Here is a 27,604-nt window from a genome sequence, read left to right on the forward strand (position 1 = left end):
ATGACTTGGGACACATCGAATGACAACTTGTGGTCCTCTACAACCTAACATCTGGCCTCTTTTTGAGAATGATAAAACTGAAACCCAGAGGTCTCATTGAAACTTTTGGTTTCACAATTATTGAGGATCTCAAAGAACTTTTTAAAAATATGTATTATATCTACCAATATTTACCACTTTAAAATTAAAAATGGGAAAAATTTTAACATGTATTAATTCATTTCAATACAATTGTAAATATTTTTTTAAACTACATTTTCCTCAAAAAAAATGAGTGAGAAAAGTGGCACCAGGTTACACTTTTATACATCTCTTTAATGTCTGGCTTAATATAAAGCAACTGGATTCCCAAAACCCACTTTTGCTTCAATTTCTTGCAACGGTACAGGTAATGTAGATTCTGGAAAACACAGTATATTCATGAGAGAGGGAAAAACATATCATGTCTTAGTATTACTATAAAATTAGTTTTGACCTCACAGACCCCTGAAAAGGTCTCAGGAACCTCTGGGGATCCCCAAAGCATGCTTTGAGAACCAATGATCTAGGACATGAAGTACACACTGAGAAACCATGAGAACCTGGCTCCAATGCTGACTTACCCTGAGAGGAGATTAAGTCACTTAACTTCTCTAGATGCCAATCTCCTTCCCAATAAAGAAAAAATTGGCCAGGTACAGTGGCTCATGCCTGTAATCTCAGCATTTTGGGAGCCTGAGGCGGGCAGATCACTTGAGGCCAGGAGTTCAAAAGCAGCCTGGCCAATATGGAGAAACCCCATCTTGTACTAAAAATACAAAAACAAAATTAGCCAGGTATGGTGGTCCACGCCTGTAGTCCCAGCTACTTGAGAGTCTGAGGCATGAGAAATGCTTGAATCCAGGAGAAGGAGGTTGCAGTGAGCTGAGATCATGCCACTGCACTAAACCATGGGTGACAGAGTGAGAGACTGTTTCAAAAAACAAAAGAAAGAAAAAAATCATTAAGAACAATACCTATCTCCAGTCTGTTATTTCCAGGTTTCATAATAAAGATGAAAACACACAGAGATACACTCTGAGGTCTTTGGAAGATTAACTTCTATATAAAGCTAACTTCCAGGGCCTCTCTCCCATGGTGCTGTGGGTGGGGGAGGGAGGGTGCTTTTCTCCTCAGCGAAGACTGGAGGCCGACATCAGCCCTCAAGTATCATCCTCAGAACTGCCATGAGCTGGGCAGCCTTGTTTTCCTACCTCACACATTTATAGTAAAAATAAATAAATAAATAAAGCCAACTTCTCAGGTACCATTCAGGTGAAAGCTTCACCTGCCTGTCCCCAAACATTCTAGTTCCGTTCACTTGGCGCTTGCTAAATGAACTGATTTGTTTGTCCACACTTAGAATAGACACTGAACAAAACATAACTTAACTCTTCAGGGTTAAGAAGTGGCTGCCTATTTAATTCAGTCTATATAGCACCTAATACCATACTGACAACAAACTAAAATTCTTTTCAACAAATCTTAACTGAAAAGGATATCTCTGAGAATGGGAGAACCTAAAAAAAAATTCTCCCTGAGCCATCAAGTTGAGTCCCAGTTAGTGAAATGAAACTGATGGAGAGGGAAGAACCAATATATGCAATAAAAGATTAGGTTAAACCATATGCAAGTGCCAATTTTATACATCAAGATGGTCAAATATTGGAAATTTCATCTGGTTCAACCTAAAAGAATGCCTTATTTTGTTAACACTCAGACTAATGGTGTTAGTGGCGCCAAAGGTCACTACTCAAATTTGAATGCATACATGGTGAAACTTGCCACAAAGAATTTTTGCTTTGTTTTTCCTTTTTGTAACATAAATATTAAAATATACTCAAAAGTAGAAAGGACAGTATAATAAACCTTCACATACTCATCACCCAGGATCAACAATTACCAATCTTTTACCAATCTTACTCCACAGATAATTTTAAGGAAATCCATTTCCACAGTCTCAATGTTCTTTTTCTTAAGAGTTGGGTCTCGGCCAGGTGCAGTGGTTCATGCCTGTGTAATCCCAGCACTTTGGGAGGCCAAGGAGGGTGGATCACGGGAGGTCAGGAGTTCGGAACCAGCCTGGCCAACGTGGTGAAACCCCATCTCTACTAAACTACTAAAGTTAGCCAGGTGTGTTGGTGTGCCTATAATCCCAGCTACTCGGGAGGCAGAGGTGGGAAAATTGCTTGAATCTGGGAGGCAGAGGCTGCAGTGCCACTGCACTCCAGCCTAGGCAACAGAGCGAGACCCAGTCTCAAAAAAAACAGGTGGGGTCTCACTCTGTTACCCAGGCTGAAGTGCAGTAGAGTGATCATAGTTCAATGCAGCCTCGAACTCCTGAGCTCAAGGGGTCCTCCCACCTCAACCTCCCAAGAAGCTGGGACTACAGGCACAAGCCACCACGCCCTGCTTTTTTTTTTATTTTTGGCAGACACAGGGTCTCATTTTCTTGCGCAGGCTGGTCTCAAACTCCTAGCCTCAAGCGAGCCTCCTTTCTCAGCCTCTCAAAGTGCTGGGATTACAGGCATAAGCCACTGTGCCTGGCCAAAGACTCCATTTTTTTATGTATTCCATCCTAAAACCACCAGCCTGAAATCTTGTCTGTGATGGCACTGCAAATTCTCCTTTTTCAGCTTCACTTTCAAAATCTTCCTTCTCTCACATTAAAAGGAGAAACACACCTGCTCACTGGTCCCAAACCTTAGCACAGCTCACTTCCATTCTCTGTCCCCAAACAAAGGGTCAGTTTGAGTGTTAAGAAAATAATAACTGGAAAACAAATTCTTTTGCAAATCTAGTAGTTTATCTGCTTTCAACAATACTGAAGGAGAATCTAACCAGTTGTTACCAAAAATAATTTTTGGTGATAGATTATTTTTGACACAAAACTCAGAAATAGTTCAAAGGATTGAGTGATGCTGCAATAACAGAACACTTCCCATTCCTATCTCTTACTTATATAATTAGGATTTGTCAGTGCTTTATCACGATAAAAAAAAGAAGAGTATGAAATAGAATTGGCCGGGTGTGGTGGCTCACACCTGTAATCCCAGCACTTTGAGAGGCTGAGTCAAGATGAATTTGATTTGAGATGAATCACCTGAGGTCAAGAGTTCGAGACCAGCTGGCCAACATGCTGAAACGCCACCTCTACTTAAAATTTAAAACTTAGCTGCGCATGGTAGTGGATACCTGTAATCTCAGCTACTAGAGAGGGTGAGACAGGGGAATTGCTTGAACCCAGGGGGCGGAGGTTACAGTGAGCCGAGATCATGCCACTGCACTCCAGCCTGGGCAACAGAGGAAGACACATCTCCAAAAAAAAAAAAAAAAAAAATTGATGCTAAATCCCCATTCTGGCAATAATCAATATTCACTCATGTATGAAAAGCTCATTTCTTTAATTAAAAAAAAAAAAAAGCCACAGTCCTATGTATTTCATTGAGATACATTTCCAGTAACTAATATTTTTAACAATCATTTATCAAAACATAATACCTTTATATTAGTTTGAATTATGTGATAATGGCAATGGCAAATTCTGTTTACTTCTGAATTCAATTAACATTTAGAGCCTCATGGTCAAAAGACATTTTAACTTTTTTTATTTTAAAATGATATATTTTTAAAGTATGAGAAGTATGAGAGGGTTAACAGTTAATAAGACTTTCCAGTCTACAAATATTTTTTTTCTGACAAAATTCTGGAGTACATGGAAATACAACTTCAACAAGCAAACAGTTAAAGAATTCATTCAATTTTTTAGAAGATGATGGTAGGAAACAAATTGCTGTCCACAAGTATCATTAAATACATAAATAAAAGTAATGAAACAGTTTAATTATTAAATGTCAACATTTTAAAATATCCTAGAAATTACATGTTATGCAACTATGTAAACATGTAGGGAAAAAAAAAACCTTTTCAGAATCAATACAAAAAATACATTGTTTTACAAAATTCTTTCAAGCCTATATGAGCAAAAAGGTTTGAAAACTGGTGGCATGGAGGCCGAGCACTGTGACTCATGGCTGTAATCCCAGCACTTTGGGAGGCTGAGGTGGGCAGATCACCTGAGGTCAGGAGTTCAAGACTGGCCAACATGGTGAAACCCCGTCTCTACTAAAAATACAAAATTAGTCAGGCATGGTGGCGCACGTCTGTAATCTCAGCTACTCAGGAGGCTGAGGCAGAAGAATTGCTTGAACCCGGGAGGTGGAGGTTGCAGTGAGCCGAGATCGCGCCACTGCATTCCAAACTGGGTGACAGAGCGAGTCAGTGTCGGGAAAAAAAAAAAAACCAACAACAACAAACTGTTGCCATGGGTCATGCGTGATTTTAGCCTCCATTTAGATGGTATTCTGAAAACACGACCTTTGGGGAAATATTTATTTATTTAGTTGTTGGGTTTTGGTTTACACAATAAAGGGGGGTAATACGAGAAGGCATGAAACACATCTGGCTGACTGGGACATCTGAAACTAATAAATAGAGTAAACCAGACTGTTAACAAAACATTTTATCTGAATGCATAAAAATCTTAAAAAGTGTTTAATTATATTTACTTTTAAGTACCAAAACAGGGCATAGTCAGACACCCGCTAGAAAATCTAACAGAATAAACTGTTCATCATCAGTTTAATTTACCCAGTGCCTATTGCGAGCTGGGCCCTCGACATACAAGTACACATTCCTTCAATAGTTTCAGCATTTTCCAGGGCTCAGACGCTGTTCTAGGTACCGACAATACTGCAGGGAACAAAACTGACAAAGATCACTGTCCTGCTGGAGTTTATGCTCGGGCAGGATGTACAGATAATAAACATTACAAATAAGAACATAATACAGGCCAGGTCCAGTGGCTCACACCTGTCATCCTAGAACTTTGGGAGGCTGAGGCAGGCAGACTGCCTGAGCCCAGGAGTTCAAGACCAGCCTGGGCAACATAGCAAGATCTCGTCTGTACTTTTAAAATATAAATGAAGTTTTTTTAAAAAAATCATACAGTATATTGAAAAGGGACAAGTGCAAGAGAAAAAATAAGCAGAGCAAGGAAAGGAACATGGGGAGAGGGGGGTCACAATTTTAAATAGAATGCACTCGCAGACATAAAGATAGATATTTGCCTAATTATGACATCAGTGTGGTAAGTACTATAGGAGATTAAGGCTCTCAGTGGGAATGAGGAGGAGATACCTAGTTCTCCCGCAAAGAGGTAGTGATATATGAGCCAACTCTTGAGAGAGCAAAAAGAAGTTGGCCAGAATCACAAGAGGAAGAAGGGCTCTCCCAGTCAAGAGAATAGCCCGTGCAGAAAGGGCACAGAGAGGTAAGTGCACGTACATAGCACATTCATGGCGGGCAGTGAACCTGGAGGAGGTAAGAGGGCGCCACTATAGAGAAGCTGGGCAGGTTCAGATCCGAGAGCTTCCATTTCTGCTGTGAGGGCCAAGGAAGCACACTACCAGCTCCTGGAGGCAGCTCCCAAAGGTGGGTCCACAGGGGCCACGCTAGAGACAGAGACCTATTGACACTCCCACAACAGGAAGAAAGGAAAGCGCAGAGCCGAGATCAGGGAAGGAGAGAGCAGCACAAAAAGCTCCCGAGGCCAGCCACGGTGGTTCACACCTGTAATCCCAGCACTTTGGGAGGCCGAGGCAGGTGGGTCATGAGGTCAGGGGTTCGACACCAGCCTGGCCAACATGGTGAAACCCTGTTTCTACTAAAAATGCAAAAATTGGCCGGGCGTGGTGGCGCGCGGCTGTAGCGGGGCGGGACGGTGGGGGCAGAGGCAGGAGAATCGCTTGAACTGGGGAGGCGGAGGTTGCAGTGAGCTGAGATCACACCACTGCACTCCAGCCTGGCGAATAGAGTGAGATTCCGCCAAAAAAAAAAAAAAAAAAAAAAAACCAGCAACTCCCAAGCCGTTAGAAGCAGAGAGACTCAGGACCCAAAGTAATGAAGCTCAGGCCACGACAGAGATGATGGGGCCACTCCCTAAAGGGAGAAAACCTGTGAAAGGGACCGAGCAGTAGCTAGAAATACAAGTCTGGACTGGAGAAAATTCTAGCCTGGAGATACAGACTAAAAAGCCTGAGAAGGGAAACTGAAGGCATCAGAATAGATATGATCCACCTCTCTCTCTCTCTCTCTCTCTCTCTCTCTCTCTCTCTCTCTCTCCCCCCCCCCCACCCTCCCTCCCCTCCACCCCGACACACACACACACACACACACACACACACACACACACAAAGAATAGTATCAAGCATAAAGAAGTGCAGCAAGGACGTCTAAGCATTTCCTTTTTCAGAAAGAACTTGCTCACATGAACACTATTATTAATTTTTTTTTCATCTATCTTAAGCATACCCTGTGTCAAACCCCCACAAATAACCAAAAGCAAAAAAAGCAGCTTCTTAAGAATGAGGCAATGACAAAAACGAGGCTGTTACAGATAACTTTTGGAACCACAAGAAATAAAATTATAATTCAAACCAAAAAGAAGTATTCCGAACCTACTCAAAAGATCAGGAAGGCCAGACACAGTAAATTCTAAGTCTAGGCCAAGTATATTTTCAAAGTCCTTCCCAATTTCCTTAAGCTAGCAAAAGATACGGAGAGATTTAAAAAACACTATCAGGGCACCACAAAGTTAGATTTTTATGGCCTAATATTTTAGTAATTCACAATAACAACATATAAGCCAATAACATCTTTTAAATTTACAGGAATCCTAAGCAGCAAAGAACTACCCACAAAAAACAAGTTCGCTCATCTTTCCTGAGAGGTTGCACTTTCAACAATACTTCTGTATTAAGGAACAATGCAACAGCACTCTTATTTTAAAATGAAATAGTTTTTCAGCACTTTAAGAAAAATAAACACCTCTGAAGCAATTAATACATTCAAATTCAACAGTCATTTCTTTCGAGAGCTTTTTGACTTGTATTGTTTTCACAAAAGTAAACGTTCTATCCAAATGAAACATCAATTTCTTTTATAGACCTTTAGCCTGAGCTGGGCTTGGCGGTGCACGCCTGTAATCCCATCACTCTGGGAGGCTGAGGTGGGTGTATCACCTGAGGTCAGGAGTTCAAGACCAGCCTGGCCAACATGGCGAAACCCTGTCTCTACTAAAAATGCAAAAATTAGCCGGTCGTGGTGGCGGACACTTATAATCCCAGCTACTTGGAAGGCTGAGGCAGGAGAATTGTTCCAACTCAGGAGGCGGAGGTTGCAGTGAGCCAAGATCGCGCCACTGCATTCCATCCTGGGCGACAGAGTGAGACTCCGTCTCAAATAAATAAATAAATAAATAAATAAATAAATAAATAAATAAAAGAATTTTAGCCTGTTAGCTAATTTACAAAAGAACTGGTACTGCTACACTCTTTAAAAAATAAAAATAAAAAGCATACTGGCAACAATATGAATTAAGATATGTGAATGCCCTCTTCCATTTTATTTTATTTTATTTTATTTTTATTTTAGAGATGGAGGTCTCACTATGTTGCTTGGGCAGGTCTCGAACTCTTGGCCTCAAGCAATTTTCCTGCTTCAGCCTCCAGAGTAACTGGCACTACAGGCACTAAGCCATGGTTTGGTTTTTTTTTTGTTTTTTGGGGGTTTTTCCTGAGACGGAGTTTCACTCTTGTTGCCCAGGCTGAAGTGCAACGGTGCAATCTCGGCTCACCACAACCTCTGCCTCCCAGGTTCAAGCGATTTTCCTGCCTCGGCCTCCCAAAGTGCTGGGAACACAAGCATGAGCCACTGCGCCTGGCCAGCCACGATTTTTTTTAAGGTAGAGAAAAATAAAAGTCTGCAAGTGTTTTAACTTTTAGTAATTCATAAGAATTAACACTATTGTTTTTGTCATTGTACATATACTGACAACAAACACTTTTTTTTTTTGACACTGAGTCTCCCTCTGTCACCCAGGCTAGAGCGCAGTGGTACGATCTCAGCTCACTGTAACCTCCACCTCCCGGGTTCAAGTGATTCTCTTGTCTCTACCTCCCAAGTAGCTGGGATTACAGGCACGAACAACTACGCCCAGCTAATTTAGTAGAGACAGGGTTTCACCATGTTGGCCAGGCTGGTCCCAAACTCCTGATTTCAGCTGATCCGCCCACCTCAGCCTCCCAAAGTGCTGGGATTATAGGCATGAGCCACTGCACTGGCTGACAACAAAGTTTTTGATGGTGAAGTGCCCTAAAGGCATTTCCTCTAAAAAAAAAAATGTACCCTAATCACATTTTAAAGTTCTAGATCCTCTTTTCCCAATTCCCACTTCTCTCCTCCCCTCTCCTGATTTCTCCTCCCCCCACCCCACCCATCTATCTTTCCCCATTACACACACACACACACACACACACACAGAGATCCTTTAAACATTTCTACCAGGGAGCAATTTTTTTTTCATGGTGCCCACAAGTAGAAACATTTGCACAAATGGTAGGTTCCCTAACCAATCCCAAAAGAAGCACTCTTTTCTGGTATCAGTTACACACACATTCATACATAAATACCTATTATGTATATAGGCCAGTATTCTTATTTTGAAATGTATACTAAATTATATACACACTAGATATAAAATCCCATCACAAGTGTTTACCAACAAAATCATTTGGGTTATACCAGAATATAAAGCTGCAAAACACACGTGGTCCACTGTACTCCACTGTTTCCCACGCTCCCATTTCCTTTCCTATCCTGTTTCTGCTTTCCTGCCTCCTTTTTCCCCACCATCCCGCATAAACTCTAAGTCCCAGTCTGTGGCTCAGCTAACCCCATGTCTGAACCCTGGTCTGTTTACTTCGAAAGCCCCTTTCTGCTCCAGCCTCTCTCTCCACCCATTCTTAGAGGGTTCTCTCCAATGTCACTTCTTTCATGAAGACTTTTCTGGCTGATTCCCTGAACCTGATGTGATCTCTCCCATCCTTTGAGCCACAGGGGCCCCTCACTCACATCTCTCTTACAGTACTTAATTTGACTGTATCATGCAATCGTATCTGCCCTCTTGAATTATATATAATTATATCTGCATCCCTGTAGTCCTATGAGACCAGCACATAACATGAATACAGCTGAACTGTCTCAAACCCACACCTATACCCAGGTCCTCTAACAAGAATATTTCCTATCTTAGGAAGAATCTGAGAAAGTTATCTGTCGAGAAAAGTAACACAAAACCAGTATCCTAGTATTTTAACACATTGCCTGAATTTCCATAATGTCATATTACTTGAAAGGGAAAATAAACATTAGCTCAAGTTGTTAAGACATTTTAAAATAAGAGTAGGAAATCAGATTTGGAATTAAAACTATTATTGTTTACCCTGCCTCTCTTAAATTCCTCTTGTCTTTTTCTCCAATGCTCCTAAACATTGTTGCCGGTAACACCAATAGATGTTTTGCTTCTTCAGGTGAGTAGTTTGGAGAACAGAAGCTTGGTTAAAAATAAGGGAAGTGCAAAGTGTGGATAAATGGATGGGGTCAGTGCCAACGATGTAGGCATTTTGAAATCAATCCAATGATTTCTGAAAAGCATTCAGAGACTGCTATATAAGCCTGAGAAGTATATCTATGTTTTGAGGGTCTTAACAAATTTGTAATTTTAGTCCTTTCTAAACAAGTTAGTGTTTCACCTTTCAAAACATCTTTAAACCCAGTAATAATCCCAACAGTATATGCTGTATGTATTTACTCTGTCAAAGAATACTTCCTCAACACTTAATTTCAGGATTCCATCCTCACATTGATCATCTCAACACAATCACTTTTTCTTAATTTTCCTCTCAGATTCAGTCCAAATATTCTTTTCTCAGGTGACTCCAACTGCTTTATTACAGTACCATCAAGGTTTTAGTAACTTCCTCTTCTTTATTTGTCTTTCACATGGTCTCAACTGCTTCCTTATATTCTCCCTCATGTCTCCAATATAAAAAATGACATCAAATGAGGCACAAAACCAGGAAGCACCTTTTACATTATACTGCATTACATAAATATTTTATTTCTATTATTCGTTCTCATGTTTTTGCTTCTTTCCACCCCCATCTCACCCGCACACCTACTTAGGACAATTTCTTCCAAATGCTTTCCTGCCAAAGGGCACTGCTTGCTACTTAGCAGGCATTTAATAAATATTCTTTCAGTGAATGACTCTTTTTGAGACATGTTATTGCTTTGTTGCCCAGGGTGGAGAGCAGTGGCACAATCATTGCTCAATGAAGCCTCAAACTCCTTGGTCCAAGTAATCCTCCCACCTCAGCCTCCCAAATAGCTAAGACTAGAGGCACACACGACCATGTCCACCTAATTTTTTGTTTTATTCTTTTTGTAGAGACGGGGTCTTGCTATGTTGCCCAGACTAGTCTCAAACTCCTGAGATCAAGCAATCCTCCCACTTCAGCCTCCCAAAGTGCTGAGATTGCAGGTGTGAGCCACTGTACCCAGTCATGTGAATGATTTTAGGAGAATCTCCTAGACTCTCTAATTCCGTCTAAAGAATTCCCAAAAAAGGGGCCAAGCATTATGGTTCACACCTGTAATCCCAGCACTTTGGGAGGCAGAGTCGGGCAGATCACTTGAGGTCAGGAATTCGAGACCAGCCTGGCCAACATGGTAAAACCCCGTCTCTACTAAAAATACAAAAATTAGCCTGGCATGGTGGCACATATGTGTAGTCCCAGCTACTCAGGAGGCTGAGGCAAGGGAATTGCTTGAACCCAGGCAGAGGTTGCAGTGAGCCAAGATTGCACCACTGCACTCCAGCCTGGGCAACAGAGCAAGACTCCATCTTAAATAAATAAAATATAAATATAAATTTAAAATTCCCAAAAAGACTTTCATGAAAGCTATCATGGAACTGTGTTACCCAACTGTATGACCAAAAAGACCTAAAGAATCTAAGCAACTTTAATTTCTGGTTTTATAAATGAAGAGGTGGAAACCCAGAGGGGTTAACTGACTCATCCAAAATCACACAGATGGTTAACGACAGAACCAGAATTAGAATCCAGGTCTTCGAACCTCTTTACTTTTGTGTACTATTAGTGGTATTGGTTTTTTGGTTTTGTTCTTGCTTTGATTTAATTACTTTTTGCATTAATTTGGGGGGGGTAGTTTATTTCTGATTATAAAAGTAGTATAGGCTCACCGAAGAAGATTTGGAAAGTAAAAAATGAACATAAAAAATTGCTAATTCACTTTTCAGGTATCACTGCCTCTCACATACCCTCACTCAATACAAACTATTCGTCCCAAAACTCTTCTTCATGGATTTATATAGCCCCATACTCAAGGTTGGTCACCAAATACCATAATTTTTGTTGTTGTTTTCCTCTTTTTTTTTTTTTTTTTTTTTTTGAGACCAAGTCTCACTCTCACCCAGGCTGGAGTGCACTGGCCCAATCATGGCTCACTGCAGCCTTGACCTCCCACTTCAGCCTCCCAAGTAGCTGGGACTACAGGTGCACACCACCACGTCCAGCCAATTTTTGTATTTTTTGTAGAGATGGGGTTTTGCCACGTTGCTCAGGCTGGTCTTGAACTCCTAAGTTCAAGCAGTGTGCCCTCTGGCCTTCCAAAGTGCTGGAATTACAGGCATGAGCTGCTGCACCTAGCCAATACCAAAATTCTTAATTTCAGTTATCAACAAGTTTCCTGATGACACCGAGATTTAGAATATTTCTACCATGGTATGTCAGACTTTAATTCAAGTACAAGTCATCTTCCTTTTCTTTGAGTGATGCCTTTCTCAGCTACATATCAATGTTTAAAGAATACATGTAACTAGAAAAGTGGCACGCGCACAGCCACAAATCCAATGAAGTCCAGGCCAATTTATATCATCACCTACAATGCTGAAACATGATATATTTTGAGTATCTTAAAAACAAGTAGCTGAGGTAAGTAACTATAAACATACTTTTTTCCTTAAATTTTATGTATATGTTAGTATATGAATACCTAAGTCTGAATGACCTCTAGCTAATTAGTAGTAAAATTCTTGCAGAGTAGAAGAACTAGGCCAAATAAAATTGTGCTAACCAATATAGCAGCCACTAGCCACGTATAACTACTGAGCACTTGAAATATGATTAGTCCTACCTATTCAGTAAATGGTGTTGGGGAAACTGGCTAACCATATGCAGAACGAAACTCGACCCCTACATCTTTCACCATATATAAAAATTAACTCAAGATGGATTCAGGATTTAAATGTAAGATCTCAAAACTATAAAAATTCTAGAAGAAAACGTAGGAAATATCATTCTGGAATACAATAAAATCAAAAGTTGACAGGTGGAACCTAATTAAACTAAAGCACTTCGGCACAGTGAAATTATCAACAGAGTAAACAGACAACCTACAGAATGGGAGAAAATATCTGCAAACTTTGCATCTGACAAAGGACTAATATCGAGAATCTAGAAGAAACTCAAGCAAATCAACAAGAAAAAAAAACTGCATTAAAAAGTGGGCAAAGGGCCGGGCGCGGTGGCTCAAGCCTGTAATCCCAGCACTTTGGGAGGCCGAGACGGGCGGATCACGAGGTCAGGAGATCGAGACCATCCTGGCTAACATGGTGAAACCCCGTCTCTACTAAAAAATACAAAAAACTAGCCGGGCGAGTGGCGGGCGCCTGTAGCCCCAGCTACTCGGGAGGCTGAGGCAGGAGAATGGCGTAAACCCGGGAGGCGGAGCTTGCAGTGAGCTGAGATCCGGCCACTGCACTCCAGCCTGGGCGACAGAGCAAGACTCTGTCTCAAAAAAAAAAAAAAAAAAAAAAAAAAAGTGGGCAAAGGACATGAGCAAACACTTCTCAAAGAGGACATACAAGCAGTCAACAAGCCTATCAAAAAATGCTCACTGTCACTAATCATCAGGGAAATGCAAATCAAAATCACAAGTTACCATCGCACACCAGTCGGAATGGGTACTATTAAAAAGTCAAAAAATAACATGTTGGCAAGGTTGCAGAGAAAAAGGAACACTCATACACTGATGATGGAATTGTAAATTAGTTCAGCCCCTATGTTAAGCAGTTTGGAGATTTCTCAAAGAACTAAAAATAGAATTGCCATTTGACCCAGCAATTCCATTACTGGGTATATACCCAAAGAAAAATAAATGGTTGTTCAACCAAAAAGACACCTGCACTCTCATGTTTATCACAGCACTATTCACAATAGGAAAGATACGGAATCAACCTTCAACGGGGGACTGGATTAAAAAAAAAAATGTGGAACATATACACCATAGAATACTATGCAGCATAAGAAAAGAATGAAATCATGTCCTTTGCAGCAACGTGAATGCAGCTGGAGGTCATTATCCTAACTGAATTAACACAGGAACAGAAAGCCAAATACTGCATATTTTCACTTATAAGTAGGAGTTAAACATTGGGTACACGTGAACATAAAGGTATGAACAATAGACACTGGGGACTTCAGAAGGGGAAAGCCAGGTGGCAAGGGTTGAAAAACTACCCACTGGATACTATGTTCACTATTTAGATAACAAGTTCAATTCAAATCCAAATCTCAGCATAGAGTGATATATTCATGTAACAAACCTGTACATGGACTCCCTGAATTTATAATTTTAAAAAACAGCAATATGACTAGTTCTTATTAAGGTACGCTGTAAATATAAAATACACATGAGACTTCAAAGATGTAGTGTGAAAAAAAGAATCTAAAAATAGCTCATTTTTATATTGGTTACATGTTGAAATGATAATATTTTAGATATACTGAGTTAAAGAAAGCATATTATTAAAATTAATTTCAGACTGGGGACAGTGGCTCACACGCCTATAATCCCAACACTTTGGGAGGCCAAGGTGGGCAGATCACCTGAGGTCAGGAGTTCGACACCAGCCTGACCAACACGGTAAAACCCCGTCTCCACTAAAAATACAAAATTAGCGAGGCATGGTGGCATGCGCCTGTAGTCCCAGCTACTCAGGAGGCTGAGGCAGGACAATCGCTTAAACCCGGGAGGCAGAGGTTGCAGTGAGCAGAGATGGCACCACTGCACTCCAGTCTGGGTGACAAGAATGAAACTCCATCTCAAAAAAATTAATTAATTAATTAATTTCTTCTGTTTCTTTTTACTTTTTTTAAATCTAACTACTGGAAAATTTAAAATTACATATGTGTCCCACATTTGTGGTCTGTATCATATTTTTATTGGGGAGCACTAAAGTAAGACAACAAAGGAAACAAAGGGGACAAAGAAACACATCAAGAAACAAAGGGGAAAGCTTTCCATTCGCTAGGCCCTGGAAGAGCCCAGAAACTTTCTACTCTGTGTTCACAAAAGAAACCTAATCATTCTCTGTTCTTCAATAACCTGACCTACAGCTTACTACCTCTGAACAAGAATTACAGGTTTATCTTAAAGGCACACTGATTTTTTTACATCTTTATATACACCTAATATGCTTTGCCTAAACCTAAATTGTCATGATAAAGGAAGAAAAAAATAATAATGCTTTATTTTCTAATGGGACAGCTTCCTTTTTATTCATAAGGAGACTTACTTCATGAGACTTTCTGTACCACACAGCTGTTCTTTCCAGTTAAGGACTCAAAAATTCCTGACTCTCTCTTACATGATGGTTGACAATGTAAAAAATTAAACCAAATATAAAGGTGCTCTTTAGGAAGACTTTCACTAAACAAGCAGTATTCCACGTTATGATGGCTCTGAGGCCTCTTATAAAGATTTTTAAAGGGTCATAACAGGTTTAAATTAATCCCATGGAAAGAATCTGACATTTTAAAAGGATCTGATGACTCAAAACATTCTTTTGGACTCTCCCAGCCTCTTCACTGGAAATGCACTCAGGACAGTCATACCAGTTGGGTTTCTTGTATGATGGCACAGATCAAGCACAAACTTGAAATGTGGAATAGGAAGAGTTATCTTAGGCTCTCCTTGATCATCAAGTGGTTTGTTTTTGTTTGTTGGGTTTTTTAATGTTATTGTTTTGGTTTGGTTGGGAAGGATGGTGGCATGTGTGTGTTTTACTTTTACATTTGAGTGGAAAGGGGTACTTAACAGCAAAACAATGATAGCCAAGTCTTCCAGTCCAGAAATTACCAGGAGCCTTATCAGAACCAGACATGGAGTCTTTAGACAACTTTTATAGCCTCATAGAAGATACCAGGCTTCACTTTGCCAAGCTCTACTAAATTGGCCTGCCTGTCCCTACCGCTGAGCAAAACATGAAAAAGCTAGAAACAACAACACAAAGTCAAGAGCAGCCAGCTGCTCTAGGCAAGAAATTCTGATCTACTAAAGGTGAGTGTGGCATGCAGCCATAAGAAATAGGGTAGAATCGGTTTAAGCAAAGGAATCATCAGATAGTTGTATGATAGAGCACCCTAACTCCTTTGTGTAAAGCAGGGTTTCTCAACCTCAGCACTGTTGATAGTCAGGCCCAGATAACTCTTTTTTGGTTTTGTGGATTGTTTGTTTTTTTAACCTCAAACTCCTGGGCTCAAGTGATCCTCCTGCCTCCACCTCCTGTGTAGCTGGGACTACAGGTACTCACCACCAAGCCAAGCTAATGAGATAACTATTTATTGTGAGCAGCTCTTCTGTGAACTGTAGGATATTCAGCAGCATCCGTGGCCTGTCTGCCACTAGATGCCAGTAGCAAGTCCTTACTGTTTCTGACTTCATTCCTCACTCAAGTGTCACAACCAGGTATCTCCAGACATTGCCAAATTACCCTGTGTTTGGGGGGGGGCCGGGGGTGCAAAAGAACCCCTAGGTGAGAATCATCAGTAGAGAGCAAAGACACCGAAAACAGTTGCTAAATAAAGGCTGCTTACACTGTATCCAGCGTGACAAACTGTACTCAAGCTGTTAGTTTTGCACATGTGGCAAGACATATTTCTGACAAAATTTCTGATATTACCAAAGATGAAGGATAACAATATAATGAAGTACTCTAGGAATATTAACCAGGTAAGCTTCAAATGACACAGGATTCTTAAATCACTGTGGAATTAATGGTATCTGCCTCACTAACTTAGTCTGTAAACTTCTAAAAATCCGATTAACCAGTAATGATGGTCAAGTATTCAGATGATGTTCCAACTCCTAAAGTCAGGTTACTTGTTCTTTTTAAAATTATAGTTTTAAATTTTAACTGTTTAATTAAACTGTAGGAAGAAGGTATTCTCAAATACTCTACTAGAAATGTAAAACGCAATGTATAAAGCAATTTAGCAGCACCTACCAAGGCTTTTATTTTTTACCTAGAATTCCACTTTTAAGAATTTATCTTATAGACATACTCCCCTATGTGAACACAGAGATATGTCTTAAGTAGTTCCCCACCAATGTTGTTTACAACAGCACTAAAATAAAAATGCTCCAGATGTTATCAGTAAGAAAGTGGCCGTAAGTAAGTTACTACTTATTCACACCTTGGAAGACTGTACAGCCATTTATTTATTTATTTATTTATGAGACAAGAGTCTCACTCTGTTGTCCAGGCTGGAGTGCAGTGACACAATCTTGGCTCACTACAACCTCCACCTCCTGGGTTTAAGTGATTCTCCTGCCTCAGCCTCCTGAGCAGCTGGGATTACAGGTATATACCACCACACCTGGCTAATTTTTTATATTTTTAGTAGAAACGGGGTCTCTCACCAGGTTGACCAGCCTGGTCTCGAACTCCTGACTTCAGGTGATCTGCCCCCATCAGCCTCCCAAAGTGCTGGGATTACAGGTGTGAGCCACCGCGCCCAGCTGTACAGCCATTTAAAAAAAAAAAAAAGACAACAAAAGAAAGGACAAATTTTTCGGTAGGAAATGAAACATTCGCAGAGGCCAAGATGGTAGATCATGCTTGTAATCTCAGCATTTTGGGAGGCTGAGGCGAGTGGATCACTTGAGCTCACCAGTTCAAGACATGCCTGGACAACATGACAAAACTCCATCTCTACAAAATATACAAAAACTAGTCAAGCATGGTGGTGCGTGCCTGTAGTTCTAGCTACTTGGGAGGGTGAGGTGGGAGGATGGCTTGAGCCCAAGGGGCGGAGGTTGCAGTGAGCCAAGATCACGCCACTACACACCAGCCTGAGCAATAGAACCAGACCTTATCTCAAAAAACAAAAAACGAAAAGGCCAGGCATGGTGGCTCATCCCTGTAATCCCAGCATTTTGGGAGGCTGAGGCAGGCGGATCACCAGATGTCAGGAGTTTGAGACCAGCCTGGCTAACACGGTGAAACCCCATATCTACTAAAAATACAAAAATTAGCTGGCCCAGTGGCGTGCACCAGTAATCCCAGCTACTTGGGAGGTTGAGGCAGGAGAAACACTTGAACCTGAGAGAAGGAGGTTGCAGTGAGCCAAGAACATGCCACTGCGCTTCAGCCTGTGCAACAGAGCGAGTCTGTCTCAAAGACCAAAAAAAAAAAAAAAAAAAAAAAATCATAGAAATATATATAGTGAGAGAGAGAGAGTACAGTACTATGTTTATAAAAATAAACATGTCTGGCCAGGCACGGTGGTTCACGCCTGTAATCCCAGCACTTTGGGAGGCTGAGACGGGCAGATCACTTGAGGTCAGGAGGTAAAGACCAGCCTGGCCAACATGGTAAAACCCCATCTCCACTAAAAATACAAAAAGAAGAAAAAAAAAAAAAATTAGCTGGGCAATGTGGTGACCTGTAATCCCAGCAACTAGGGAGGCTGAGGCAGGAGAATTGCTTGAAGCCAGGAGGCAGAGGTTGCAGCGAGCTGAAATTGTGCCACTGCACTTCAGCCTGGGTGACAGTGCAAGGCTCCATTTAAAAATAAATAAACAAAATAAAAATGTCTACATGTATGTATATATAGACAAAAAAGTCTAAAAGAATACATACTAATTTGTTTTCATTTTTTTGGCAAGCATTTTTGGGTTTTTGTTTGTTTGTTTGTTTTTCAAGACAGGGTCTCTCTCTCGCGCTCTCTGTAACCCAGGCTGGAGTGCAGCGGTGCAATCATGGCTCACTGCAGCCTCGACCTCCTGGGTGCAAATGATCCTCTTGCCTCAGCCTCCCAAGTAACTGAGACAACAGGCACGTACCACCATGCCCGTTCTTTGATTTTTGTAGAGACAAGGTTTCCCTATGTTTCCTGGGCTGGTCTCCAACTCTTGGGCTCAAGCAATACTCCCGCCTCAGCCTCTCAAAGTGCTGGGATTACAGGCGTTGAGTCACCATGCCCGGCCAAGCATATGTTTTTTAAGCCATTTACAGTATTTTTCAAGACCAAGACTTAAAAACAATTTGCACTGTTCATTTTACAAATTAAGTGTTTAGGATTTTCTTTGGTAAATATCACTACTTCTACAAATCATGCTTTGTGGATTATTCTGCATCATACACTGGGATGTATTGGTGTTCACCATTTATCCAGTAACATTATGCCAACACTGCTTGAGCCCTCAAGAGTGAGCCACTTGGCCGAGTGCAGTGGCTCATGTCTGTAATCCCAGCACTTTCAGGAGGCCAAGGCAGGCAGATCACCTGAGGTCAGCAGTTAAGAGACCAGCCTGGGCAACATGGTAAAACCCTGTCTCTACTAAAAATACACACACACACAAATTTGTCAGGCATGGTGGCTCACGCCTGTAGTCCCAGCTACTCAGGATGCTGAGGCACAAGAATCACTTGAACCTGGGAGGCAGAGGTTGCAATGAACCGAGATCAATGCCACTGCACTCCAGCCTGGGCAACAGAGTGAGACTCTAACTCAAAAAAAAAAAAAAAAAAAAAAAGAGTGAGCCACTTAAGACTTAATTAAATTTGCCAAACCAACCTCAAAGAGTTAAGAAACCTCACCCAGCTCCCCTCCTGAACCATAACCCATCAATAACTAAGAAAATATACAGAGGGAAATAGTTCAATTTAGAACACTGTTTTAGTGTTTATTAAGTGCTTAATAAACATGTAATTTATAGTTTAATTTAGCAGAATTTCATCATATGCAGTCAAATTTAAATGATTCTAATTTTCCTTTTCAATTTATTGATCTGAGTAATCAAAACTAATGGATGTGATTTTTCTTCTCCAACTTAAATCTTAAAAGAATGAGCAAAGAAGCCAAATGGTGGGGGGGGAATAGCTTTAGGAGACATACCTAATGTAAATGATGAGTTAATGAGTACAGCACACCAACATGGCACATGTATACATATCTAACAAACCTGCACATTGTGCACATGTACCCTAGAGCTTAAAGTATAATAATTTAAAAAAAAAAAAAAAGCCAAATGACTGAAAGACTGACAGAACTAACAATAAAAATTAAAATCTCAATTCTAGATTTGGAATAACACACTATTTTATCTGGGTACACAGTTTTTAAAAAAAAAAAAAAAAAAAAAGGTAGTTTTCCAAGAATTTTTCTGGTTCTAAAATACAGAGGCAGAGAGACACACTTCAAATCAAAATGTCAGGCACTCACCATAATAGCTATGGCCTTTAAACCACCCCAGTACCCCTCCCCCTGCCCACAGCTCTAGCCAGTTTAACTGCTTTTAAATGGAACATTCTAAATTGCTAAAAATAAGCTATCCCTATTTCCTTCTGATTAAGTTTTCCCATATTCCCATGACATTTTAACCTTTATTCAGGCAGTTATGATCACAAACATACAATACCTATATGATACCATTTCTAACCATTTTATATGGAGATATATCAATGTGTGATAGTATTTCCTTTCCCTTCAAACAACAATATGGCAAAATAACTTTGAAGATCTCTAGCCAATTAGAACCCTGGATCTGAAGACTGACTCTGTGGCATTTCATAAAACTTGGCTCCCCATCAAAAGGCCACAATTATTCTTTCTTGACTACAAGCATCATCTCTGGATTATCCACATCTCTTCCATCTCCAAAGATTTAACTAAAAAAATACAGGGTAACTACATGAGTATAAAAACACATGAACCTGGCCAGGTGCAGTGGCTCACCCCTGTAATCCTAGCACTTTGGGAGGCAGAGGTAGATCACTTGAGGTCAGGAGTTCGAGACCAGCCTGGTCAACATGGTGAACGAAACTCCATCTCTACAAAAACTACAAAAATTAGCTGGGCGTAGTGGCGCATGCCTGTAATCCCAGCTACTCAGGAGGCTGAGGCAGGAGAATTGCTTGAACCTGGGAGGCAGAGGTTGCAGTGAGATAAGACTGCACCAGTGCACTCCAACCTGGGTAACAGAGGGAGACTCCATCTCAAAAAAAAAAAAAAAAACCACACATGAAACTGCTCAAAGTTTTTGCAGAAAGTGGAAAGATAGATCAATGATGGATGCAAGATGTCATACAACATCCTCCTCTAATGGCCAGAAACATACTCATGTTAGTGGCATCACCAGGCATCACACTTCTCTACTGTTCAATATTTCTATTATGAATATCAATAAATGTCATTTTCTTATTCACTTAGAATATAATACATTTGGCATGTGGTGAACTTCTGGCAATAACTGAATTTAGTTCCTACAGTTTATGTCTTATTTTGAGCATGATGTCAATTCAGTCAACAAAACTAACCATCTTATCAGAAATGAACTTAGTATCTCTTCTTTATAATTTAGAGAGCTTTTTCAGGTAGTATCAACCAAGTGAGGGATTTTTTTTAATGTTTGTTGTTTTTTTCTTGAGACTCAATGTCCTAAAGACAAACAGTGTGGTTTTTATTCAGTGAAAAAGCAAAGGTTGCTTAAATTCTCTAAGTTCTACTTACAGAAGAAACTATGTAATATATGCATGCTTTCAAACAAATGTATACTATCAGGTTGACCTCTCTGTCCATTTCACTAACTTCTTGACATCCTTTTCTTTTCTTTTTTTTTTTTTTCTTTTTTTCTTTTTCAGTCTACATCATGCTTTGCTTGACATGGTTTTAGAAAAGGATGTTTCTCAAGTTTTGTATATATGAACCTTTGGAAGGTTTTTAAGTGTCTTGGATCTTTATTAATATCACTAAAGAAAACACAACAACAGAACATTTTTATGAATTCAGGAAGTACTTTTAAATAAATCTTTTCTTTTTTTTCCAGACAGGTCTCACTCTGTCACCCAGGCTGGAGTGAGATGGCACAAACATGGTTTACTGCAGCCTCGACTTCCCCAATCTTAAGTAATCCTCCCACCTTGGCCTAACAAAGTGCTAGGATCACAGGCATGAACCACTGATCCAGTCTTAAATAAATCTTCATTAGTCACAAATCCCTATATACATCTGAAAAACACCAGTACAAATCGGTCTGCAGACAGGGGTTCATTTGGATAATCAAATCCCTTATAACAACTTTATATACCTCTCCAGCATTCGTGGCCCAAAATTAGAAACCACTGGCAGAGACTATGAAATATAAAACTGCCTAGTTACAAGCAGAATGGCTCTTTAAAGTAAATATTAGGAATCGTAAGTGAAAATTTATTGTGTGTCAGGTACCAATGTTTTCCCCCTATAAAACTGTATTTCCAAATTTAAAATCAAAATTAGTCATGAAAATCATTTATATGTGCACATTTACTTCATCACAGGCATTTTTTAAGAAATGCAGCTACTCATAAAAAGGCCCCAGGACACACTGGAACACAGAATGTGCCAGCTTCCATTTCTACCACCAAAGAGAGAAGGTTGGTTTTCGTTTGAGCTCCACTACCCTGTCAGAGTATCTGTATCTAAAACCTTAATACAATTTTGAACGTATCGCAGGTCATAGCTGCCTAAAAGAGAGACAAATATATATGATAGCAGAAATGTAAAAATACAAATCATAAAATAGCCACCTCACTGTGAAACTAGAAGGGTTATGGCAGTAATAAGGATGAGAAAAAGAGCAGCAAAAACACAAATTTAGAGATTTCTCTAAATTAATCAATATTTGGTAGTATCTTCTTATTATGAGAAATAAGGTTGGGTGCAGTGGCTCACATCTGTAATCCCAGAACTTTGGGAGGCCGAGGTGGATCACCTGAAGTCAGGAGTTCGAGACCAGCCTGGCCAACATGACAAAACTCGTCTCTACTAAAAATGCGAAAATTAGCCAGGCGTGGTGGTGCATGCCTGTCATCACAGCTACTTGGGAGGCTGAGGAAGCAGAATCACTTGGACCCAGGAGAAGGAGGTTGTAGTGAGCTGAGATCGCACCACTGCACTCCAGCCTGGAAGACAGACCAGGACTCTATCTCAGGAAAAAAAAAAGAAAGAAACCATGGAATGTTTGCTCTGGATAAGCCCCAAGAGGCCATCTATTCTAGTGCAATTGTCTCATTTTACAGATGAGGAAACTGGCCCAAAGAACTTAAGTGGCTTGCTCCGGGTCATTCAGCTGACTGGTAACAAGTCCTGATCCCAGACCTTCTGGTTCCTAGCCCAATATCTCCAGTTTTTTGTCTGGTGTCTCACAATCCCTCTGCCACGTCCTAATGTGGATTTGACTCATTATTTATGTTGAAAATTATTTTGACAATGTATAACTATTGTAAACGGATATTTCTCAAGCTTCATTTAACTATCCTGCAGATCACTCAAATTAAACCTCAGCAGTTTTCCCATCTATACAGGAGGTGGGGATAGGTATGTTTTGGGCACTATGAATTTCTCTTATCTCCTCTTTGATCTTGAAAGTCTATGAGAAATAAATGTGTTTTTAAAAAATTAGTTTCAAAAGCAACTCTTCTTGAAAGAAATTCACTTTAATGAAAGTAAAACTTGGGTTTTCAGAAACTAATGCCCTAGATTTATTTTGACTTTAACTAAATCAGATGGGTACATCACCTCTCATTCAAATAAATACACTAAGGTGCCAAATGAAGATGCATACTTACAATGCCAAATGCTGCAGTTCTTTTCACCAACTAAGTCTTTGTGACAGGAAATAGTTCACATTGACTAAATTCTAAACTCAGGATTTAGGACAAAATACTAAAACTGATATGAATAATTGTTACATACTTGTATGGTTAACTGGTAATGACACAGAAACAATAAATACCAATATGGAAGACTATAAATGAACCAATTAAAAATATGACAGATCCCTGGGTGGGCACAGCAGGCTTTGGAAGGCCACGGCAGGCGGATCTCTTGAGGCCAAGAGTTTGAGACAATAGAGCAACATAGATAGGCAATATAGCAAGACTGCCATCTCCACAAGAAAATTTTTAAAATTAGCCTGGCATGGTGGTGCATCTGTGGTCCCACCTACTCAGGAGGCTGAGGTGGGAGGATCTCTTGAGCCTGGGACTTTAAGGTGGCAGCAAGCTATGACTGCACCACTATACAATCAGCCTGGGTGACACAGTGAGACTCCATCTCTTAAAAAAAAAAAGAAAAGAAAAACTATGACATCCTAGTGTAACAGCAGCTAAAATTTATACAGTACAAATTGGAGCCAACTGCTTTCCACATGTTAACTCATTTAATCCTTACAACCCTACATCTATATACTATTATTATCTCCCACTTTACAAATCAGGGAACCAAGGCAGAGACAAATTAAATGACAAGGCCACAGTCAGACACTTGTAAGAGGGAGAGCCAGGACCTGCACAGAAAATGTTAATAAGATATAATGATGGTGGAAATTTTACATGAAATGTCCAGAATAGGTAAATCCAGAGATACATAAAGTAGATTAGTGGTTGCCTGCAGCTGGGGAGAAAAGGTAGCAAGAGGAATGAGGAGTGACTGCTAATGGGTACAGAATTTCATTCTGAGGTGATAAAAATGTTCTAAATATACAGATGGTTATACAACTCTGTGAACATACTAAAAACTAATGAATTGCACACTTTTGAAGAATGAACTGTATAGTACATGAATTACACCTCAATAAAGCTGTTAAAAAATATGGTGGTGAGATATAGTCAAAACGGAACCATACTCAGCAATAAAAAACAATGGAAAAGATAGTTGCCAGTATTAGGGGAAGCAGTCTCTATTTTTGCTACTTTAGGTCTAAAATTATTTCCGAATAAAAACTGGGGTATTTTTATATTTTTGAGACAGGGTCTCATTCTATCGGCCTGGCTGCAGTGCAGTGGCGAGATCTCAGCTCACTGCAGCCTCCACCTCCTGGGTTCAAGCAATTCTTCCACCTCAGCCCCCCGAGTAGCTGGGATTATAGGCGCGTGCCACCATGCCCAGCTAATTTTTGTAATTTTGGTTGAGACGAGGTTTCACTATGTTGGCCAGGCTTGTCTCAAATTTCAGGCCTCAAGTGATCCACCTGCCCTGGTCTCCCAAAGTGCTGGGATTACAGATGTGAGCCACCACACCCAGCTGGAAGTTGTTTTTTTAAATGGAACCATCAACACAGCATGAAGCAGAGGGCACCAGATTTAGAGGCAGGAGGTGCTGCCCTGCCTCCTGACACCCATAACTTCCCTTCTCGAAGTTCTGAGGGTGACAAGACTCATCCTGCTCAACATCTCACTTGCCATGGGGACCCCACAGAAGGTGGCATGATGAAAACACTCCCACTTGGCAGGACATGGTGGATCACGCATGTAATCTCAGCACTTTAGGAGGCCGAGGCAGGCAGATCATGAGGTCAAGAGTTTGAACTAGCCTGGTCAACATGGTGAAACCCCATCTGTATTAAAAATACAAAAATTAGCCGGGCATGGTGGCATGCGCCTATAATCCCAGCTACTCAGGAGACTGAGGCAGGAGAATTGCTTGAACCCAGGAGGCAGAGGCTGCAGTGAGCTGAGATCATGCCAGTGCACTCAAGCCTAGGTGACAGAGCAAGACTCCATCTCAAAAAAAAAAAAAAGAAAAAGAAAACACTCCCACCACAATACTCAAATGCCATCTATAGGAAGGATAAATATTACCACGTTGAAATGTTATAAAATTTTATAAAAGCAAAATTATCAGTAGAAAACTATCAGAAAAAGGTGTCTGAAAGCTCATGAAATATAGTAATAGTCAATAGTTAGGCCGGGTGCAATGGCTTACGCTTGTAATCCCAGCACTTTGCGAGGTCAAGGCGGGAAAACCACTTGGGCAATATGGTAAACCCTGTCTCTACAAAAAATACAAAAACTAGCCAGGTGTGGTGGCACACGCCTGTAGGCCCAGCGACTCAGGAAGCTGAGGTGGAAAGATTGCTTGAGCCTAAGAGGCAGTGGTTGCAGTGAGCCAAGATTACAAGACCGCACTCCAGCCAGGGAGATTGAGCAAGTCTCTGTATCCAAATATATACATATGTATACAGTAAAGAGCTAATTCTTAGCACTCTCTATGTGCTACACTGCTCTCCAACCTACTCATCTATTGGGTCACTTAATTCTCACAATAACACTATAAAATAAGTACTATTGTTACTAGCCCCACTTTACAGAAGCAGCAACTGAGGCTCTTGTCAAAGGGTACATGCTGAGCAGGGGTCTAAACTTAAGCAACATGGCCCCAGAGTCCATGATCTTAATGCACTTTGGATACTGCCCCTAAATCAAAAATTACGTGCTTTTCTTTAGAGCTGCCATTCACCATTCATTCAACTCATTAACCTAGGCCCTGCACAAGGTAAATGAAGAGACAATCTTTGGCCCTCAGGGAGCTTACATTGTACTGGGAAACCAGGCAAGTAAACCTCAAAAGCCACTGTGAGAAGAGTGCTGTAAGAGTGCTGGGGACAGGACACCTCCCTGAAGCCAGCGAAGTCACAGGAGGCTACCTTCCGGCAGGTGACCATGTCAGATCAATAAGAGTTCACCAAGAAGAAAAGAAGGACAAAGACAGCTAGGATAATCAAAAAGAGATCACCCATAAAGTGAAGAGGCAGCAGAGAGAAATCCAGGAGACAGAAAAATGAATTTAATAAACAGGAAAAGAGATACCTTCTCCACTTAAATAGAAGGAAAAACGAAGTTCAAGACAATTCATGCCTGCTGGCCATCATAAAGGTGGTAGTAGTTCATGGTGGGCCATGTGGAGAAGTCAGGAATTAAACAGGGCAGGACCTTAAGACTTTATCCATCAAATTAATCTTTTGTGTTTGGGCTTACTTTTATCTTACAGTAAGCCTAACTGTGACTCAAAGGGGTTAAGAAGGTCTTGCTAAGGGTAACGTACAGGTAGAAAGCCGCAAATCTCCAAGACCTGTTCTCTTCTACTATACCATACTCCTTCTATGAACTAGTGTCACTATGTAATGGCACTAGTCAGCAGTTACATGGATTCTAGTCTGCCTGGAAAATGGGACGGATGAAAACGCAACTGGAGAAACGTACACGTTACGTTGTGTATCATTCTCCAAAATGCAGAGAAGCTGAACATGAACACTCTCCTTCCTCAAACTATAAGCAAAACTATTCTGGCTCAGTTTTCAATACTTTTTAAAAAGCAAATTAACAAACAAACCAACAAAAAAACACCCACACCTCAGTGGTTCTCAAAACGGATACACAGTTTATTAAAGCAGAAGCACATACTCCCTTATACACTAGAAGACCACTTTATATTCAAAAGTTTTGTTTTGTGGGTCAACCACGCACTGATCTGACTAAGAGATGTACTACTAATTAGGTAAGTCAATTATTCAATTTGACTTGATAAAAAGGCATCATCATAAATTACCACAGTGATGACTTATTAAATTTTTATCAGATTAATTACTACATTGGGATAGGCTAGAAGTAGTCCTCCAGAAAAAATTGTTTTGGTCTAGTAAGACCATGAGCCCATACAAATACAGCTGCCGCCACCACTACCCCTACAAAAAAGCTTGAAGAATACACACCAAAATGTTTGAAGTGATAATCATCTGTTCATCTGTATTTTCTACAAAAATACATGCATGACTCCGGTAACTTTAAACAGGTTTTTGTTTTTTGTTTTTAAGAACACCAAAAACCACATTGGAGGGTGGGAGGGTTGGCAGGGCAAGATTCAGAAAAACTTAGCTCAAGGCTTCTAACTAGAATCTTTACATCAAAATCTTTAGCAACATTATATTCTACAAGACGATATTCAATGAACAGTATCTTAATGGTTCTTAAAACATTACTTGTCGCATGCTTAGAAAACTATAACAGAAATGAAGCTCAGGTAGAAAATGAGCTCTAAAAATTAAAAAAATATTCAGCAAATTTCAGATTCTGTGGCCGAATCCTAAATCATTTCCATTAGTGCAGTTCTACTCTTCCAAATAAGACAAAAGAATACCACCATATTTTTCTACTATAAGAAATTGATTTTTTTTTTTTTTTTGAGAGTCTTGAACTGTCGCCCAGCTAGAGTGCAACTGCGGGATCTCGGTTCACTGCAACCTCACATCCCGGGTTCAAGTGATTCTCCTGCCTTAGCCTCTCAAGTAGCTGGGAGAGGCGCCCACCACCGCATATGGCTAATTTTTGTATTTTTAGTAGAGACGGGGTTTCATCATCTTGGCCAGGCTGGTCTCGAACTCCTGACCTCAGGCGATCCACCTGTCTCAGCCTCCCAAAGCGCTGGGATTACAGGCGTGAGCCACCGTGCCTGGCAGACTAAAAATATTAAAAGAAGCCAGGCACAGTGGCTCACAC

The 27,604-nt window shown here is 40.5% G+C and overlaps 1 protein-coding gene and 1 non-coding gene across 4 annotated transcripts in view; one reads left to right on the forward strand and one right to left on the reverse strand.

Annotated features, from left to right (window-relative positions):
- Positions 1-27,604, reverse strand: part of PPP2R5E (protein phosphatase 2 regulatory subunit B'epsilon) — a 170,757-nt gene that overhangs the window by 106,804 nt on the left and 36,349 nt on the right. The gene's annotated exons all lie outside the window — the stretch shown is intronic.
- Positions 1,102-1,243, forward strand: LOC119619180 (small Cajal body-specific RNA 20). Its single transcript, XR_005235612.1, has one exon.

This window comes from Chlorocebus sabaeus, chromosome 24 (assembly GCF_047675955.1).
Source record: "Chlorocebus sabaeus isolate Y175 chromosome 24, mChlSab1.0.hap1, whole genome shotgun sequence".
Lineage (NCBI taxonomy): Eukaryota > Metazoa > Chordata > Mammalia > Primates > Cercopithecidae > Chlorocebus > Chlorocebus sabaeus.